This window comes from Chiloscyllium plagiosum, chromosome 15, assembly GCF_004010195.1.
Source record: "Chiloscyllium plagiosum isolate BGI_BamShark_2017 chromosome 15, ASM401019v2, whole genome shotgun sequence".
Taxonomy (NCBI): domain Eukaryota; kingdom Metazoa; phylum Chordata; class Chondrichthyes; order Orectolobiformes; family Hemiscylliidae; genus Chiloscyllium; species Chiloscyllium plagiosum.
In genome coordinates this window covers 78,829,673-78,845,995 of record NC_057724.1, presented here as the reverse complement: position 1 = coordinate 78,845,995, position 16,323 = coordinate 78,829,673, and the positions used below count along the sequence as shown (strand labels likewise).

Genomic DNA, 16,323 nt, shown 5'->3' with positions numbered 1-16,323 from the left:
ATGGTGGAGCAGGTTTGAGATTCCTATTTCTAGTAGTTTCATGAAAGCAGTGCCCCTCACTCAGCCATTAAATGGTTGGCACAATTGGAGTAACATATGCTTTCTTGGTGAGCTGTGTAAATTAAAAAGGGAAAAGTGATTAATGCAGAATGTAACACATGCACAAAAATAGGACTGACTCAACAGAATATTCTTAGATCCATCACTTACTTCATCTGAATTGTTATCATCATCACTGATCATCAATAGTCTCCGTGCAGTGGGACTGATATTTCACTGCAACATTGAGGGACTCTTCAACCACAATGTTACCGTGATGAACTAGGCCAGGTGTTAGGTTTGGAGGCAGGTGAGTACTTTGGTGATAGCGACATTCAGTCACATTTACTTTAGCAATGGAAAGGGTCCGGGATATAACGCAGGGCAAGAGTTATAGCTGGAGGAAAGACAATTATGATGTTATTAGGCAAGATTTAGGATGCATAAAATGGGGAAGGAAACTGCAGGGGATGGACGCAATTGAAATGTGGAGCTTATTCAAGGGAAAGCTACTGCATGTTCTTTAAGTATGTACATTTAATGGTAAGGTCCTAGAGAGTGTTGCTGAACAAAGAGACCACGGAGTGCAGGTTCATAGCTCCTTGAAGGTGGAGTCACAGGTAGATAGGATAGTGAAGAAAGTATTTGGTATGCTTTCCTTTATTGGTCAGAGTATTGAGTACAGGAGTTGGGAGGTCATGTTGTGTCTGTACAGAACGTTGGTCAGGCCACGATTGGAATTTTGCGTGCAAGTCTGGAAGGATGTTGTGAAACTTGAAAGGGTTCAGAAAAGATTTACAAGGATGTTGCCAGGGCTGGTGAGTTTGAGCTATAGGGAGAGGTTGAATAGGCTGGGGCTATTTCTCCTGGAGCGTCAGAGGCTGAGGGATGACCTCATAGAAGTTTTTAAAATCATGAGGGGCTTGGATAGGATAAATAGACAAAGTCTCTTCTCTGAGGTGAGGGAATCCAGAACCAGTGGGCATATGTTTAGGTTGAGAGTGGAAAGATAGAAGAGACCTAAGAGGCAACGTTTTCATGCAGAGGTTGGTACATGTATGGAATGAGCTGCCAGAGGAAGTGGTGGAGGCTAGTACAATTGCAATATTTAAAAGGTATTTGGATGGGTATGTGAATAGGAATGGTTTAGAGGGATATGGGCCAAATGCTAGCAGGTGGGACTAGATTGGGTTGGGATATCTGGTCAGCATGGACGAGTTGGACCGAAGGATCGGTTTCCATGCTGTACATCTCGATGACCTGTCAGGCAGGGAGGAAGTGTTCGAGCAAGGGAGCTGTGGATTACTAAAGAAGTTGAATCTCTTGTCAAGAAGAAGAAGGAGGCTTATGTAACGATGAGACACAAAGGCTCAGTTAGGGCGTTTGAGAGTTACAAGTTAGCCAGGAAGGACCTAAAGCGAGAACTAAGAGGAGGCAGGAGGGGACATGAGAAGTCTTTGGCAGGTATGATCAAGGAAAACCCTCAAGATTTCTATAGCTATGTCTGGAATAAAAGAATGACTAGGATAAATTAGGGCCAGTCAAGGACAATAGTGGAAAGTTGTGTGTAGAGTTAGTTCAAGGAGGTAGGAGAGGTACTAAATGAATATTTCACGTTGCTATTCATACGGGGGAAAAAACAATGTTGCAGAGGAGAATACTGAGGTACAGGCTATTAAACTAGATGGGATTGAGATGCATGAGGAGGAGGTGTCGGCAATTCTGTAGAGTGTGAAAATAGTTAAATCCCCTGGGCCGATGGGACTTATCTTAGGATTCTCTGGGAAGCCCAGGGAGGAGATTGCAGAGCCTTTGGCTTTGATCTTTATGTCATCATTATCTACAGGAATAGTGCCAGAAGACTGGAGGATAGCAAATGTCCCCTTGCTCAAGAAGAGGAATAGAGACAACTTTGGTAATTATGGACCAGTGAGCCTTACTACTTTTGTGGGCAAAGTTTTGGAAAGGGTTATAAGAGATAAGATTTATAATTATCTAGAAAGGAATCATTTGATTAGGGATAGTCAATAACGTTGTGTGAAGGGTCAGTCATGCCTCACAAACCTCACCACCTTCGAGAAGGTGACCAAACAAATAGATGAGGGTAAAGCAGTTGATGTAGTGTACATGGATTGCAGTAAGGCTTTTGATAAGGTTCCACACGGTAGGCTATTGCAGAAGATACAGACACATGGGATTGAGGGTGATTCAGTGGTTTGGATCAGAAATTGGTTAGCTGAAAGAAGACAGAGGCTGGTGGTTGATGGGCAAGTATTCATCCTGGAGTTCAGTTACGAGTGGTGTATTGCTAGTGGGGCAACTGCTGTTTGTCATTTTTCTAAATGACCTGGATGAGGGCACAGAAGGATGGCACTAAAGTTGGTAGAGTTGTGGACTGCTGAAGGATTTTGCAAGTTACAGAGGGATATAGAGAAGCTGCAGAGCTGAGCTGAGAGGTGGCAAATAGAGTTTAATGTTGCAAAAGATGAGGTGATTCACTTTGGAAGGACCAACAGGAATGCAGAATACTGGGCCAGTGGTAAGATTATTCGTAGTGTAGATGAGCAGAAAGATCTCTGTGTCCAGCTATATAGATCCCTGAAAGTTGCCACCCAGGTTGATAGGGTTGTTAAGAAGGCATACAGTGTGTTAGCTTTTATTGGTAGAAGGATAGAGTTTCGGAGCCATGAGGTCATGTTGCAGCTGTACAAAACTCTGGTGTGGCCGCACTTGGAGTATTGCATACAGTGCTGGTTGCTGCATTAGAAGAACAATGTGGAAGCTTTGGAGAGGGTGCAGAAGAGATTTACTAGAATGTTGCCTGGTATGGAGGGAGGGTCTTATGAAGAAAGGCTGTGCACTTGAGACTGTCTTTGTTGAGAGGTGACTTAATTGAGCCATACAAGATGATCAGAGGGTTAGATAGGGTGGACAGTGAGGCCTTTTTTCTTGGATGGTGATGGCTAGCACGAGGGGGCATAGCTTTAAATTGAGGAGTGATAGATATAGGACAGATGTCAGAGGTAGTTTCTTTACTCAGAGAATATTAGGGGCTTCAAGTGCCCTGCCTGCAACAGTAGTAGACTCATCAACATTAAGGGCATTTATATGGTCACTGGATAAACATATGGATGATGATGGAATAGTGTAGGTTAGATGGGCTTCAGATTGGTTCCACAGGTCGGTGCAGTATTGAGGGCTGAAGGGTCTGTAAACATTCGCTGGAATGTTCTATGTTTTAAGCTTTCAGTGCGCTGCCCCTTTTCAGGTTCACCTGATGGGGGTGCAGCGCTCAGAAAGCTTGTGATTTCAAATAACCCATTGGACTATAACCTGCTTTCGTATGACTCCTGACCTTTCCAGCCCAGTCCAACACCGGCATCTCCACATCATGCTCAAAGAGTATTAAATGAAGAAGTGAAGGGATCAGTTTGCAATTGTTTAACATGATTGTGTAAAAACTCTTTCTTCACAATTTATATTGTTAGTTAATGTCTGCTTTGATATAACAGACAAAGGAGTTTCCAGTTGAACATTAACTCTGTGTCTACTCATTCTTCAACTAATGTGCTGTTAACTTTCAAAACTCCTTCTACCAGACGTCTCAATTTTGGATCATTTGGAAACGGCTGAAATGTTGTTTTGCTGCAAGTGCACATCAAGAACATAATTGCTGAAAATAAATTTCACGCGGGACCCAATTCAGCGATCAGGTCTGAGACATTTCCCTTAGGTTAGATATAAGTGGAAGTTGGGGAAATGAAGAGCAGTGCATGAGGCTGTTAATAATGTCCATCGCACCACAGAGAGTCATCGCACAGTGTTGACCTTAGTCTAACATTAATATTTCACATTCTTGTCTTTCATGTGTGCAATCCTATTGAATGTGTTTAGCCCGTGGGCACTGTGTAACTTTGACACATGGGTACAGTTTAGAGGAACACATCACAATTCTTCTAAATATAATTGACGTAAACTTTGTGGTGTATTGCACCAGATCTTCATCCTAATCACCATTTGTCAACTTTGCAAAAGGATTTTCTTGATGAAAGTGTATTATAGCTTTAATCACTCCGATGTGTAAAGCTGTGAAATTCATGGAAATAAAAAGACCAATAAAATGAAGTTGATATTAAACAGGATGCCTTTAATGATCCTTGCAAGCAGCAATAAAGGTTAACAGTAACAGTCTAGCCATCCACTTCTCCCCAATCTCTGTTTTGCCTTAGATAATGTTGATCAAGAGTACATTGGTTTTAGCCACTGAGCCTTCAGGTCCCTGGGTAACATGATAATGATAATTAGACCTTGAGGATGAAAACATAGTTGGTCAGATAAATGTGAAAGAAGAGGCTCAGGAGAAGTCTTAGGGGACAGGCTGGAGCATTTAAACATTGGAGCACAAATAGATCATTTGGAAAATAGAAAAACAAATTGGATATTGGTCTTCATTGCAAGTGGATTTGGATTCAGAAGTAGAGATGTCTTTCCTGCAGTTATACAGGGCCTTGGGAGACCACTCCTAGTGTACTGGATACAGTTTTAGTCTTATAGAGTCACAGCGATGTACAGCACGGAAACAGACCCTTCTGTTCAACTCGTCCATGTCCGACCAGATGTCCAAAATTAATCTATTCCCATTTGCCAGAACTTAACCTATATCCCTCTAAATCCTTCCTATTCATATACCCATCTAGATGCCATTTAAATGCTGTAATTGTACCAGCCTCCATTGCTTCCTCTGGCAGTTCATTCCATACACCCTCTATGTGAAAACATTTCCCTTCAGGTCCCTTTTAAATTTTGCCCCTTTCACCCTAAACCTATGCCCTCTACTTCTATCTCCTCCCATCCTGGGGACAAGACCTTGTCTATTCACCCTATCCATGTCCCTCATGATTTTATAAATCTCTACAATGTATGATGTTGCTGCTCCTTTAACAAGATTAGATTACTTAGTGTGGAAACAGGCCCTTCGGCCCAACAAGTCCACACCGACCCTCCGAAGAGCAACCCACCCAGAACCATTCCCCTACATTTACCCCTTCACCTAACACTACGGGCAATTTAGCATAGCAAATTCACCTAACCTGCACATTTTTGGACTGTGGGAGGAAACCAGAGCACCCGGAGGAAACCCATGCAGACACAGAGAGAACGTGCAAACTCCACACAGCATGTTGCCTGAGGCAGGAATTGAACCCAGGTCTCTGGTGCTGTGAGGCAACAGTGCTGCCCACAACAAGGTTAGATTGTCCTTGGCTTTTATTTTCAGAGGGGTTGTAAAGGGCAGAGGTTCCATTTTGTCTGTGTTTAATTTCCTGAAGAAGCTTTTAAGTTTGAAAAACGTGTGCAGTGAAAGGGGAATGGCCAGTTCTCCCAGTTCAGCTTTCTCTGGTTGGGTTTGGTTTGGGTTTCAGCAGTCTGGCTGGTCAGAGGAAACAGGTAAAAACAAGACTGCAGATGCTAGAAACCAGATTCTAGATTAGAGTGGTGCTGGAAAAGCACAGCAGGTCAGGCAGCATCCAAGGAGCAGGAAAGCCGACTTTTCGGGCAAAAGCCCTTCATCAGGGTCAGATCAAGCAGTCAGTTCTGAGGCTGTTGGTCAAATAAACAGCTAAATGGTAGAAGGTGTTCCATACAGAATCTCTCTGCCATCTCTCTCCCGTGTAAGACCCTGTGTTTGATTTTACCTTTTTTGCCAAGGGGTGTTTATGGAGATTATGGCAGGAATTTGGAACAGCATCATTATGTTGAGACACTCTGTTGGATTTTCAGATAGGTTGAGTTATTCTATATTCTGTTCTGTTCCCCTTTGTGTTTCATTTAGTAATCTTGTAAATAATTTCTGTTTTGTTTATAACTAAGTAGTTTGACTAGCTGCATCACTCCTGGAATATCCACTCACACCTGCTTAAAGCAACTAGCAAAGTTAGGGTCCAGGCTACTTCCTTGAAATGTTTTGAGGGTGTCTGGCCTGGTCCATAACAGACTGGGGGCTTGTCCAGGATTTGTTCTATAGTTTCAATTTCAGGTTAGAGTTGTTTGACTCAAAGGCCGCAAGTGGTAGGTGTTAATATCTTTTGTTCCGGGTGTTGAGTTCGGTAGGTTAAACAGTGCTTGGGACAGCAATGGCTCTTTCAGTCACCGAGAGTTTTCTGGGGATGAAAGAAGTGGCCTTGGGGGTTTTACAAAACATGATTAACGTGGGATTGGAACTGCCTCCTTCTGTGAGGAAAGGAGATATAATTACAGCAATAGCTCAGCATTTACATTTGCTGGAAAGGCCATCAGAATCTTCAGAGATGGCGAAAATTCAATTGAAAATGAAGCAGCATCAGTTAGAGGAAAAAGACAAGGAAAGTGCAACAGGAATGAAACAGTTTGAATTATGGTTAAAAGCAGAGGAAAGAGAAAAAGAACAAATGCTTTAGCAGAAAAAGGTAGGGAAAAGGAGAGAGGAAAGGAAGAAAAGAGGGAATTTGAATTTCGGAAATTGGCACTTCGACAGGAAAGTCGGGTGAAAAGGATGGAGACAAAGGCTGAAGGTAAGCTCAGTGAGGATGAGCAGGTAGTCAAAGGCCTCGTGAGAAACTTAAAATATTTTCATGCATTGCCTAAATTTGATGAGAAGGACATGAAAGCCTTTTTCATCTCATTTGAAAAAGTGGCTAAACAAATGCAATGGCCAGTGACCATGTGAGTTTTGTTGATCCAAACAAAACTTGTAGGTAGAGTTAGTGAGGTATTCGCATCACTATCAGAGGAGGTATCTCGGGTGTATGAGGAGGTGAAGAAAGTAATCTTATGAGCTTGTACCAGAAGCCTGCAGACAATGTTTCAGTAATCTGAGGGACTCTGGTCAAACCTGCATTGAGTTTAAAAGGATAAAACAAAGTTATTTTGATAGGTGGACAAGGGCATTAAAAATAAAGTAAACTTATGTTCTACTTGCTGTTTGGGACAGCAAATCTTAGCAGGAGCTGCGGGTGGCACACGAGCTTCCTCTATAGGGGGGTCATTTCGGATTGAGAAAAACTCAAGCTAAAACTTTTAAAGAATTGATTATTTTGGAGGAGTTCCAAAATTCACTTGCTGATGTAGTGAGAACTCCTGTGGAAGAGTAGCAAGTTGTTATTTTGATAGGTGGACAAGGGCATTAAAAATAAAGTAAACTTATGATGCTTTTAAAGAATTGATTATTTTGGAGGAGTTCCAAAATTCACTTGCTGATGTAGTGAGAACTCCTGTGGAAGAGTAGCAAGTTAAAACGACAAGATTATTAGCTGAAATGGCTGATGGTCATGAGTTAATCCAGAAAGCAAAGTTTAGCTTCCAGAGTCAATTTCAATCCATGATAGAAATTGGGGAAAAGGGAAATCCTCACATGGAAAGGGAAAGGTAGATCTCAGCGAAGATGAGAACGATAACTTACCACAGGGTAAAAGGGAAACCCTTGAAGGGAACTGAGAAGTTAAAAAGCTCCGATGTTTACACTGCAACGAAGTAGGCCACGGGAAAGAGACACAAGATCCTCACAATCTGTGATGCTGAAAGATGAGGACATATATACTTCTGAAGGACTATTGCCAGAAAGGGTACTAGTAGTGGGAATCCGCGGTGAGATAAGGAGTGCTCAATTACGAAAACTGAGGTGAGACTGACCAGTCCAGGAATACAATTTGTCATTGCTAATGATGTAGAATCCCTACAGTGTGGAAACAGGCCCTTTAGCCCAACAAGTCCACAATGATCCTCCGAAGAGTAACCCACCAAGTACCCTATTATTTTGTATTTACCCCTGACTCATGCACCTAACCTACATATCCTGGAACACTATGGGCAATTCAGCATAGCCAATTCACCCTAAACTGTACATCTTTGGATTGTGGGAGGAAACCCATGCAGACACGGGGACAATGTACAAACTCCACACATACTGTTGCCCAAAGTGGGAATCAAACCTGGGTCCCTGGTGCTTTGAGGCAGCAGTGCTAATGTGCTGACTGGTAGGAATGCTCACTTTTGCCCAGTAGGAATGCTGCCTACTGTGGTTAAAAAGCTATTGGAAACTCAGATAACAACTATGACAGACTGTGTAGTAACGAGGTCACAATGTCACCAGCTGAAACAGGAGAGATCAAAGAGTACCGATAAGAAAGTTGAAGTGCAATTAGCAGAGACCCTGTTTGATCAAATGGCTGACAATGTAGACATCTTCAGCTCAGAGAAGTTAACTGTGTTGCAGCAGAAAGATGAAAAACTGAACCAATTATATCAAAAAGCATACACGGAAGAAAAATCTAGATGTAACCCTGACTGCTACTATCTTAAGAATGATGTCTTAATGAGGAAATGGAGACCATCACATATTCAGGCAGATGAGAAATGGGCAGAAGTTCATCAAGTCCTAGATCTCATGGAATACAGAGAGAACTTGCCATTTGGATACAGAATGGCTCAAAGGTAGAAGACAGAGGGTAGTGGTGGAGGGTTGTTTTTCAGAATGGAGGCCTGTGACCAGTGGAGTGCCACAAGGATCGGTACTGGGCCCTCTACTTTTTGTCATTTACATAAATGATTTGGATGTGAGCATAAGAGGTACAGTTAGTAAGTTTGCAGATGACATCAAAATTGGAGGTGTAGTGGACAGTGAAGTGGGTTACCTCAGATTACAACAGGATCTGGACCAGATGGGCCAATGGGCTGAGAAGTGGCAGGTGGAGTTTAATTCAGATAAATGCGAGGTGCTGCATTTTGGGACAGCAAATCTTAGCAGGAGCTGCGGGTGGCACACGAGCTTCCTCTATAGGGGGGTCATTTCGGATTGAGAAAAACTCATGCTAAAACAAAACAGCATTTTTACTGGCCTGGACTGCACAAGGATGTAGTTAATCTTTGCCAGACATGTCATACATGTCAGGTAATTGGAAAACCACAGGCAGTAATTAAACCCACAGCTTTAATACCTATTCCTACATTTGAGGAACCTTTTATAAGAGTCTTAATTGATTGCAAGGGACTCCTACCTCAATCAAAAAGTGGGAATCAGTACTTGTTAACAATAATGGATGTCTCAACAAGATTTCCAGAGGCCGTTCTATTACATAATATCACAGCTAAAATGATTGGAGAGGAGTTACTCAAATATTTCACCAGATGCGGACTACCCACAGAGATACAATCAGATCAAGGGTCAAACTTCATGTCAAAATTATTCTAGGAAGTTATGGATAGCTGAGACCATTAAACCATATAACATAGGAGTGGAAGTAAGGCTGTTCGGCCCATCGATTCCACTCCGCCATTCAATCATGGCTGATGGGCATTTCAACGCCACTAACCCGCACTCTCCCCGTATCCCTTAATTCCTTGTGAGATTAAGAATTTATCAATCTCTGCGTTGAAGACATTTAACGTCACGGCCTCCACTGTGCTCCGTGGCAATGAATTCCCCAGGCTCACCACTCTCTGGCTGAAGAAATGTCTCCTCATTTCTGTTTTAAATTGACCCCCTTAAGATTAGGAATAAAACAATTCAAACCAGTAGAACCATTTGGAATCACAGGGACCATCAGATGTTAAAGACCATGTCGAGGGCTTATAGTCGGGACTATCTAGATGATTGGGATAAGGGAATTCTGGGTTGTACCTTTTGCAATCAGAAATGCACCAACTGAATTAATCAAATTCAGTCCACTTGAATTACTTTTTGGGCATGAAGTGAGAGGACCGTTAAAATTGATTAAGGAGAAATTGGTAAGTCAGAACTCAGAGACTACATATTTGGATTATGTGTCAAATTTTAGGGAACAATTAAAAAGAGCGGGAGAGTTGGATGGACAGCATTTAAACGTCGAAGAGTGTGATGCTGGAAAAGCAGAGCAGGTCGGGCAGCATCCGAATGATTGATTCATTCCTGATGAAGGGCTTTAGTTCGAAATGTTGATTCTCCTGCTCCTCAGATGCTGCCTGACCAGCTGTGCTTTTCCAGAGCCACACTCTTTGACTCTGATCTCTATCTACAGTGCTCACTTTCTCCCAGCATTTAAAAGTACCATAGCATACATTGAAGCAGGAAGCAGATAAGAAATCAGAAACTTGCAGTTTTGCTATTGGAGATAAGGTGTTCGGATTACTTCCAATGATAGGTGAACCTTGAAAAGCAAGGTTTAGTGCACCCTATCAAGTCAAAAGGAGATTGAGTGAGGTGAACTATTTGATAAGGACTCCAGACAGAAAGAAATCTCTCAGAGTGTGTCATGTGAATATGCTTAAAAGGTATTTTAACAGGGAGGAAAAGAAAAAGGAGATTGTTGTTGGTTATAATAGAGTGAAGAACCAAGTTCAAAGGATTCTGAATTGGACATTCCTCAAATTAGACTGGACATTGAAGAAATTGTCAAAAACTGGGATAAATTATTGAGTTACCTTACAGAGGAAAATGGAAATGACTTGAAAGAGTTATTACTATTGTGCGGGGAGATATGTAGAAATAAGCTGGTAATGACTAACCTAATTATGCATGTTGTAGATATAGGAGATGCTGAGGTTGTAAGTTTGCTCACTGAACTGGAAGGTTTGTTTTCAGACATTTCATCATCATGCCAAGTAATATCATTAGTGAGCTTCCAGTGAATCGCTAGTGTTCAGTCCCAGTTTCTATTTCTGTGTCTTGGTCTGTTATGTTGGGTTATATCATTTCCAATTCTTTTTTTCAGAGTTTGGTAAATGGGGTCCATACTGATATGTTTATTGATGGAGTTCTGGTTTGAATGCCAGACCTCTAGGAATTCCCGTCCGTGTCCCTGTTTCACCTGTCCATGGATGGATGCTTTGTCCCAGTCAAAGTGGTGTCTTTCTTCATCTGTATGTAAGGATACTAATGAGAGTGGGCCATATCTTTTGGTGGCTGGTTTTCTGCCTGCCTGACCGATGTAGTATTTGGTACAGACCTTGCATGGTATTTTAGTAAATGACATTTGTTTTGATAGTTGTTTGTATAGGGTCTTTTAGTTTCATCAGCCACTGTTTAAGTGTGCTGGCAGGGTTTGTGGGCTACCATGGTGCCTAGGGGTTGGGGTTGTCTGTCATTTCCGAGATGTCTTTGATGTAGGGGAGAGTGGCTCGAGTTTCTGGGCACGTTGTGTCTGTTTGTTTGGGTTCGTTGTTTAGGAAATGGCTGACTATGTTTATTGAATACCCGTTCTTCTTGAATATGCTGTATAGGTTTTTATTTTCACCGGAGGCTCACAGACGATGTCACCGAGTATGGTGACGAAACATCTGAAAACAAATCTTCCAGCTCAGCGAGCAAACGTACAACCTGAACGACAACCTGAGCTACAAATCTTCTCCAATATTGCACTGGAGATGCCGTTCCAATTAAGCAACATCCTTATAGGCATAACCCTCTAAAGTTGATACAGGTTCAAAAGTAGATTGAGCACATGCTCAAGACAATGTAACCAAAGTGAGTTACAGTGACTGGAGCTCACCCATGGGTGCTGAAGCCAGATGGTACCTGACAATTATGTGTTTGGAAGACTGTGTTGAGAAGGTGGGACAAGCAACTTAGTTGCACTTGCTCAAAAGATACTGGCAAACACCTATGTCAGAAAGAGCAAAGGCAATTTGGGCTTTCATAATGCCAAATACACTGTATCAGTTTCAAGTCATGCCATTTCAGAGATTAACCAATAAGGTCATTGCCAGATTACCCAAGTGTGTTGTATGTATCTATCACCTGGTGATTTTTAGTCACCCATGGAAGGAACATTTACAACATTTGCCAGACTTGTTTGATCAACTTCGGAAGGGGGTCTTGATGATAAAGCTGGCTAAAAGTGAATTTGCCAAAGTCCAAGTCACCTTCCTGGGCCATGTTATTGGACACAGACAAATGGCCCCACGGGATGCAACAGCAAAGGTAATTGGGGAGGTCCCCACACCATCGACAAAAAGAGCAGTACAATGGTTCCTGGGATTGAGTGGATTTTATTGAAAATTCATACCAAATTTTAGTGTGGCTGCTCACTGAATTGCTAAAGAAAGGCAAGAAGTTTCAGTGGACAGTCAACTGTCAGAAGGCATTTGACAGCCTGAAAGCTGTGTTAACCACTGTTTCTGTATTAGCCACACCTAATGACACAAAGTCATTCAAGATGGCTATCAATGCAAGTGATGTGGATATCGGTGCTGTGCTCTTGCAAGAAGATGATGAGAAGATAGAAAGATCAATATTTCTCCAAAAGTTGAACATTCATCAGGAGAAATATTCGACGGCCGAGATGGAGACTTTGAATTTGGTGTTGGCGTTACAATATTTCAGTGTTTATGCTACCAGTTACATATCTGAGACAATCATATACACTGATTATAATCCATTGAAGTTTGTGGAGAAATTTAAGGGCAAAAATGCCAGCTTGTTAACAGCCATTAAATGTGAAAATTGTGCATTTGGCAGGATGAGAAAATGTGATTGCTGATGCATGATCACGACTTGACAATAGGTGGATGAAGGTGAGGGAGGAGGTGATAGGTCGGGGGGGGAGTGATGGAGGCTTGGGACTGGGATAATGTGGGGGGAGGGGAAATGAAGAAGCTGTTGAAATCCACATTGATCCCATGTGGTTGTAGGATCCCAAGGCAGATTATGAGGCATTCCTCCTCCAGGAGTGGGGTGGTAGGGGTTTGGCGTTGGAGGAGGCCCAGCATCTGTGTGTCCTTGATGGAGTGGGAAGGGATGTTGAAGTGTTCAGCCATGGGCCGGTGGGGTTGGTGGGTGCAGGTGTCTCAGAGATGTTCTCTGAAACGATCTGCAAGTAGGGAACCTGTCTCCCCGATGTAGAGGAGACCACACTGGGTGCAACGGATGTAGTAGATGACATTGGGAAAGGTACAGGTAGGTTTTTGACAGATGTGGAAGGATCCCTTGGGGCCTTGGATGGAGATGAGAGGAGTGGTGTGGGTGCAGGTTTTGCATTTCCTGTGGTGGCAGGGAAAGGTGCCAAGAGTGGGGTGTGGGATGGTGGGGGGTGTGGACCTGACGAGGGAGTCGCAGAGGGAATGGTCTCTTTGGAATGCTGATAGGAGTGGAGAGGGAAATATATCCCTGCTGGTGGGGTCCATTTGGATGTGGTGGAAATGGCAGAGGATGATGTGTTGTATGCGGAGGTTGGTGGGGTGGAAGGTGAGGACCAGAGGGGTTCTTTTCCTTGTTGCGTTGGGAGGGGTGGGGTTCAAGGGCATTGGTGAATGAAGTGGAGAAGATGCACTGGAGGGCATCATCAACCACGTGGGAAGGGAAGTTGTGATATTTGAAGAAGGAGGCCATCTGGGACTTTCTGGAATTGGTCATCCTGGGAACAGATGCATTGGAGGCAGAGGAATTGGGAATAAGGGATGGCATTTTTTACAGGAGGTAGGGTGGGAGGAGGTGTAGTCTAGATAGCTGTGGGAGTCAATGGGTTTGTAGTAGTTGTCCATAGTTAGTTGGTTGCCGGAGACAGTGATGGATCTCCCAATCACAGCCTCCAATCTCATTGAGGGAAGATTTCTTCACTCAGAGGGTAGTGCAATTCTCTTCCATAGGAGGCTGTGGAGACCACATCACAGAATATATTCAAGAAAGATGCTGATGAAGTTTTAGATTTTAAAGGCATCAAGAGGTAGTTGGAGATAATGGGACCACAGTATTAAGATAGATCAGCCACGATGATCTTGAATGGGCGAGCAGGCACGAGGGGCTGAATGGCCGACCATGCTCCTCTTTTGTATGTTTCTGGGTTTAATGCCCATTGAAAGGATGAAACCATTTTACAGTGTCTGCTGGAAAGCATTAGTACATCTGCAGGCTGTGGGCAGGTTCAGCTGATTTCCCTGCCTTAGTTATACAGCATGGTTATCGAGGGCTGATAGGCCTGTATTGTGCTGCACTGTTCTATGTTCTTAAACCAATGACTCACCTTCAGCAGACGGGAGCTGATTGGTTTCTGTTGACTGATTTTACTTCAATTAAATGAACCATTGGTATCTCATGCATTTGTTTGTCATCTTCTGTCATCAAGATAGATCCCCAGAGGTCTCCAACTCTGTGTATTTCAGCCAAATCGTTTCTCTGCTACTCAGTCTGAAATGATTGTCCTGAATTGTTCTGAGAATGTACCTCTGCGTCTTCGACTCTCCAACCAGAGATTATAGGATCACAAGAAATGGGAACAGGAATAGGCTATTCGGTCCTTTGACCCTGCTCCACCATTCAATAGGATCATGGCTGATCCAACATTCCTCACATCCACTTTCCAGCCCTTTTCCCATAATGTTGGATTCCCTGATCTATCTCAGCCTTAAACATGCACAAAGCCTCTGCCCCCACAGTTCTCAGTGGTAAGGAGTTCCAAAGACTCATAACTCTCTGAGAGAAGAAATTCCTCCTCATCTCAGTCTTAAATTGGTGCCCCTTTACTCTGAGACTGTGCCCTCTGGTCCCAGACTCTCCATGATGGGAAACATCCTCTCAGCATTGACCCTGGCAACCCACATAAAAATCCTCCATATTTCAATGAGATCACTTCTCATGCTTCCAAACCCAATGTGAAGGTGCTGGTCACTTCCCCTGATGAAGGAGCAGTGCTCTGATAGCTTGTGATTTCAAATAAACCTGTTAGACCATAACCTGGTGTCATGTGACTTCTGGCTTCTTCTAAACTCCAGTGAATAGGGTCCCAACCTGATTAGTCTTCACTCAAAAGACATCCTTTCCATACCAGGCATCATCTGAGTGAACTGCCTCCAATGAAATCATATCTTTCCTTAAATAAAGGGACCAAAACTGCTCACAGTGCTCCAACCTTGTACAGTTGCATTGTGACTTCCCTCCTCTTAGACTCCAACTCCCTGGAAATAAGGCCCAATATTCCAGGAGCCTTCCTGATTACCTGCTGCCCCCTGGGTGTGAACTTGCTGCGTTTTGTGCACAAGTCATCTCAAGTCCCTTTGTGTTGCAGCTTCCTGTAGATTTTCTCCATTTAAATAATATTCTGTTCTTTTGTTCTCCTTTCCAACATGAACAAATTATACTTCCCTGTATTATACTCCATTTGTCAATTTTTTTGCTGATGTATTTTACCTATCAGTATCTCTGTGTAAACTGTTTATACAACCTCTCATAAACTGCCTTTCCACCTATTTATTGCTCTTATCTATTCCACTCACTGCATTCCACACTGAAATGTTGTGGAGGCAGGTTCAATCAAGGGATTTGAGAGTGTGTTGAATGGTTATTTGGATAATAATGGTGTGCACAGATATGGGGTGAAGGTATGAGACTGGCTCTGGGGGATAGAATTGGTGCAGACATGATGATGTGAATGGTCTCTTTCTGCACTGCTGTAATTCCATAAATCTGTGATTCTGAAAAATATTCCAGCAGATATTGTTCAGCATGACTTGCCTCTCATAAACACACACTTTCCTTGTCCAATCCCATGATTGCTTTCCAAATGTTATTATTTCCTTTCTAGTGGACTCTAGCATGAACAGTGACATTAACCTCACTGCTTCTCTGTTTATCATTTCCTCGGTTTTTATATAATACGGTTTTATTTACTCCCCTTCAGTCCGGAGAATTTTGGAAGATGACCACCAATATATCCAGGACAACTTCCTTTAGCATTCTTGGATATCTGTCAGCCTTTGACCCTATTCATTTCCCCAAGACTGTTTTCTAATTCATCCTGATTTCCTTCAATTCCACCCTCTCACTTCATACCCTCGCATTTCTGGGGGGTTATTGTACCCACTTTTGTGAAGGTAGAAGCAAAGTACATATTCAATCATTCCTTTGTTCCCAATTATAATGACCCCAGTTTCTGACTGTAAAGGATGACCATTTACATTTACCAATCTTTTTCAAGTATTTACAAGAGCTTTTGTAATCAGTTTCTATGTTCCCCCCAAATTTTCTCTTGTTGTCTATATCCTCATCTTGATCAAGCTGTCCACCCTGTTTTGTTCAATTCTCGAATCTTTCTAATCCTCAGGAATAAATTCCAAGAAATAAATATCAGTGAATACCAGAAAAAGGGGTTATCAGATGGTGCAGCACAGAAGGAGACCACTCAGCTCATTCTCTTTGAAATGACAAATCAATCAGCCCCTCTCCCCATTCTTTCCCCATTCCCCTGTTAGAGTCATAGAGTCATAGAGATGTACAGCATGGAAACAGACCCTTCGGTCCAACCCGTCCATGCCGACCAGATATCCCAACCCAATCTAGTCCCA

The 16,323-nt window shown here is 42.7% G+C and overlaps 1 protein-coding gene across 1 annotated transcript in view; it reads left to right on the top strand.

The window, feature by feature from the left end:
• Positions 1–251: 251 nt before the first annotated feature.
• Positions 252–16,323, top strand: part of LOC122557440 (coagulation factor IX-like) — a 50,417-nt gene continuing 34,345 nt past the window's right edge. Inside the window, exon 1 of the mRNA XM_043705195.1 lies at positions 252–349. The gene's annotated coding sequence lies outside the window, so the exon portion shown is untranslated. The remainder of the gene's footprint in view (positions 350–16,323) is intronic.